The sequence below is a fragment of the Scylla paramamosain genome, chromosome 10 (assembly GCF_035594125.1).
Source record: "Scylla paramamosain isolate STU-SP2022 chromosome 10, ASM3559412v1, whole genome shotgun sequence".
In the NCBI taxonomy this organism is placed as follows: domain Eukaryota; kingdom Metazoa; phylum Arthropoda; class Malacostraca; order Decapoda; family Portunidae; genus Scylla; species Scylla paramamosain.
Window position 1 is genome coordinate 7,127,501 of NC_087160.1, and position 5,000 is coordinate 7,132,500.

The window sequence follows — 5,000 nt, forward strand, 5'->3', positions numbered from 1 at the left end:
GTGTGTGTGTGTGTGTGTGTGTAAAAAGTCTCAAGCCACAGGACTCTTGTTATATATATATATATATATATATATATATATATATATATATATATATATATATATATATATATATATATATATATATATATATATATATATATATATATATATATATATATATATATATATATATATATATATATATATGTATATATACACACAAAAAGTTGAGTAGACGTGCGAGAATAAAAGTTCACCGTAATGCAAGAGTATTAGCGACATAAACTTTTCATGTGAGGGGGATTGGCCAGGCCAGCAAAAGAAAAATCCGAAACAGAATGCCGTCCGCCAAAACAAGAGGAAGAGCAGCAGTCTCAGCCAATTTAGTTTTTGAGGTATCTTGTTGCTTCTATTTTGAAACAATTCAAGTCGCAGGCAGGAGGAAATACACAACAAGAAAGAAGCTTCCAGAATTTATCAGTAAAATGGATGAGTAAAGGAGTGAAGATGCTGGCTAGTTTTCGTATCAGTAAGGTTGGGAGGATAGGGATGAGGTTGAGTAGAGTCTTGTGCAGAGAGGCAGAGAGAAAAATGGAGTTAGCAACTTCAGGAGAAATAACAACCATAGAAATAAAGATAGAAGATAGTATAAAATATAGAATTACGGCGGCAAGTGAGAGAATCACGACGGTCTGTTACGGGGAAGGAATCCGTCAGACAGAAAACTTTTGATTCCACCATGTTAGGAGAGTCGTACGAGTTGAACCTCCCAATATGAGTTAAAAGAAAAAAAATAATAATAAATGGACGGATAAGGTCCCTGTATAGAGTTGGCAACTGGTGGGAAGAAAAGTACTGAAGCTGTTTTAGCATCAGAAGAGATGTAAAATTTGCATCTACGTCTCCCTCAAAAAGAAGCAGGAGTACAAAAACTAAGAGAAATGGACACTAGTTTTCGGGGTTTCTTAATACGTCTCTCTTGGAACACTTCAAGAGAGGAGAAGAAAGAGAAACATAAAGGTAGCAGAGAGAGTCCCAGAGATTGCTAATAATAATCACTGCTGCAAGATTGTGGAGTAAAACATGAAAGTGTAAATTCTAAGAAAAAACTGCCTAAAGTAGGTTGTAACGTGTCCTCATTTAATTCTGTATATTCCAAGCTAACTGGGGAGGTAAAAGAAAAAAAAATAAATAAAAAGATCACTTTAACGCCACATCATAATTATCTATGAATATATTAAAGAAATTACTGACAGAGATGGCACAAAAGAAACTTTCGAGCATTTCTCCGAAAGACACCACTTAATTTCACTTGTCTAATTTGTGGCGTCACCGTCACCTGCCGCCACAGGTATTGTGCTTGTTTTAACGATCAAGAGAGACCTCATCCTTTGTACTCACGAGACCGATGTACAGTGAGGCGATGTGATACTGTGCGTCCTTAGAGACAGACCGTGCCTTCACCACCACCACCACCACCACCCCCACCACCACCACCACCAGAAACACCATCCACATTACCCATGGGACCACAAAAAATGCAAATCCAAATCCAGAAATACCGCAAGCCATTCTTCGTGCTTTTCCTTTTTTTTTTTTTTGTTTAGTAGCGCTTCGTCCAGGACTTTTTACGGTTCCGATAGAAAACAAGTATTTTCCGCAGTGTATCAGTCACTGAGCACGCACGCACGCACGCACGCGCGCACACACACACACACACACACACACACACACACACACACACACACACACACACACACACACACACACACACACACACACACACACACACACACACACACACACACACCTGAAAACAAAGTATTATAATGTAGGAAAAGCAGTAGCCATTGAAAGTAATGACCACCGCCACCGCCACCACCACCACCACTACCACTACCACCACCACCACCACCACACACCGCGGACACAGTGAAGATAACACGATGACTGACTAGCTTTTCCGTACATGGTTTCACCCCGACAACGAGAACAACGAGTAATCTTCATTAATTAATTATGTACACTGACGTGACAACAAAATCACGCTCTTCCTTTGCTATCCTAATAAAACACCAACCTTTCTCCATCCTTCATCCATCGCTCTTGAACATACCAGGTTTCGATCTTCCTCCCTTCCACGCTCCTCCACAGAGCCACCACCACCTGACACTCACAATGCCCCACCTAGCCACCACCCTTAATCACATCGCGTCTTTCAATTATTCCCTCCTTCCTTCATTCCTCTCTCCCACCGCCAACCTTCCTCAGGAGTTGCCACCGCCACCAGTGAGGGGAGCCACCCACTCCTGCCAGCCCCGTCAGCACCTACTGCTAATTCCGCCGGGAGGGAAAGCAGCGTTGCGTGTAATCATATCTTCATGCAGGGAAATGTGGGGAAGAAATGTATTTAAAAGCGTGCAGATGGTATATGAAGATGTTAGTGCTCGTCTTCCTAATCCACTTACACTAGGGAGTAATGCAGCAAATGATGGGATCAGAATTTATACCTGTCACGGCGTAAGAGGACGGCGTGGGTGGGAGGAGATGAGAGACATAAGTTGAAGATAAAAAAAGAAATGAGAATTCGGAGAAGTGAAAGGAATATAAAAAAATGTAGTGGAAAATGTCATGAAAGGAAAGTGAGTGAGTAAAGGCACAGTAAGAAATGAAGAAATGAAGAAACGAAGAAATAGAGAGGAAGAATGTAAATTGAAGGAGGAAAAAAATAAAGGAAAGACGTATAAAAATAAAAGGAAAGAAAACATAAAATGAAGAGAAAGGAAAGGAAGAGTGAAGAAACGTGGAAAAGGAACAAAAAATTAGACGCAAGAAGTGGGAGGATGAGAATGGAGAGGATGAGGAGTGAGAAAAAAAAAATAGTGGAAGGGAGGATTACCATGAAAAGAGGAGGAGGAGGAGGAGGAGGAGGAGCAGGAAACCAAGGAGGAAAACATTTCGCTCCTCAGTTTCCTTGCAGCCTCTCACACCTGTAACACTACCTGGCGTTCACCTCACCTTTCTCCTCTCCCACTTCCTGCCCTCCTGCCTTTACCTGCCACTTCTTACGGTTACTACAAGGTTATACACAAACCTTTCCTAACTATTCCCTAGTCTCTCTCTCTCTCTCTCTCTCTCTCTCTCTCTCTCTCTCTCTCTCTCTCTCTCTCTCTCTCTCTCTCTCTCTCTCTCTCTCTCTCTCTCTCTCTCTCTCTCTCTCTCTCTCTCTCTCTCTCTCTCTCTCTCTCTCTCTCTCTCTCTCTCTCTCTCTCTCTCTCTCTCTCTCTCTCTCTCTCTCTCTCTCTCTCTCTCTCTCTCTCTCTCTCTCTCTCTCTCTCTCTCTCTCTCTCTCTCTCTCTCTCTCTCTCTCTCTCTCTCTCTCTCTCTCTCTCTCTCTCTCTCTCTCTCTCTCTCTCTCTCTCTCTCTCTCTCTCTCTCTCTCTCTCTCTCTCTCTCTCTCTCTCTCTCTCTCTCTCTCTCTCTCTCTCTCTCTCTCTCTCTCTCTCTCTCTCTCTCTCTCTCTCTCTCTCTCTCTCTCTCTCTCTCTCTCTCTCTCTCTCTCTCTCTCTCTCTCTCTCTCTCTCTCTCTCTCTCTCTCTCTCTCTCTCTCTCTCTCTCTCTCTCTCTCTCTCTCTCTCTCTCTCTCTCTCTCTCTCTCTCTCTCTCTCTCTCTCTCTCTCTCTCTCTCTCTCTCTCTCTCTCTCTCTCTCTCTCTCTCTCTCTCTCTCTCTCTCTCTCTCTCTCTCTCTCTCTCTCTCTCTCTCTCTCTCTCTCTCTCTCTCTCTCTCTCTCTCTCTCTCTCTCTCTCTCTCTCTCTCTCTCTCTCTCTCTCTCTCTCTCTCTCTCTCTCTCTCTCTCTCTCTCTCTCTCTCTCTCTCTCTCTCTCTCTCTCTCTCTCTCTCTCTCTCTCTCTCTCTCTCTCTCTCTCTCTCTCGCCGCCAACCGACATCAAGCCCGTACCTTGTTACTGGTCGCCTCCCAGCCTCGCCACTTTAAGGTGTTCGCGAGGCGCTGTTAAGTCAGTATCAATGCAGAGTCATGCCCGGGCTGGTCTGGCTATGATAAAACTGGATTATTTACTCGGTGAGTGGACGGTCATCAAGTGTGCTCTCTCTCTCTCTCTCTCTCTCTCTCTCTCTCTCTCTCTCTCTCTCTCTCTCTCTCTCTCTCTCTCTCTCTCTCTCTCTACTTTTTTATTGTATATTTCTAGTAATTCTATTATTATCCTATTTGTGGACATTCAATACAACGCCTTTCTTCTCATTTTTCTCCACATTAATTAGCGCCTTTCTCTCCCTGCTTTGTCTCCTTCTGCGTATCCTCACATCTCGTCCTAATTTACAAACTTCCCTCACGCTCTTCCCTCTCTTATTCTTTAGAGAGACGTAGGTTAAGAGGGGACCTGATAGAAGTCTTTAAGTGGTATAAGGGTTATAACAAGGGAGATATAAGCAAAATTCTTAGGATCAGCAACCAGGGTAGAACAAGAAATAACGGGTTCAAGCTTGAAAAATTTAGGTTTAGGAAGGAGATAGGAAAAAATTGGTTCTCAAATAGAGTGGTAGATGAGTGGAACGGACTCAGTAATCATGTAGTTAGTGCTAGGACACTAGAGAGCTTTAAGAGGAGATTAGACAAGTTTATGGATGGGGATAGCAGATGGAAATGGGTAGGTGTGTTTCATACAGGGACTGCCACGTGTAAGCCTGGTCGCTTCTTGCAGCTTCCCTTATTTCTTATGTTCTTATGTTCTTATGTCCTCTTCTCTCAATGTATATTTATCCCTTACGCCATTACTTATTTCAGTCGTCGTGTATCTTTTTATCTAATTCCTGCTTATCTTTTTATTTCTAAGTATCTTAGGTATCTATTTATGACAGCGCCTTAAATGTAATCAGTCAATCTTCCTTTTGTCGTCAGTCTTCGCCCTACCTTTTAATAACCCCCACCATCATTGCGAAACACAACTGCCAACCGAGAACAGAAGACGCACGGACGGAAGAGCAACACACAGATGA

The 5,000-nt window shown here is 42.9% G+C and overlaps 1 protein-coding gene across 2 annotated transcripts in view; it reads left to right on the forward strand.

Moving 5' to 3' along the window:
* The window catches only part of LOC135104183 (hemicentin-2-like), a 62,735-nt gene that overhangs the window by 11,812 nt on the left and 45,923 nt on the right, over nt 1–5,000 (forward strand). The gene's annotated exons all lie outside the window — the stretch shown is intronic.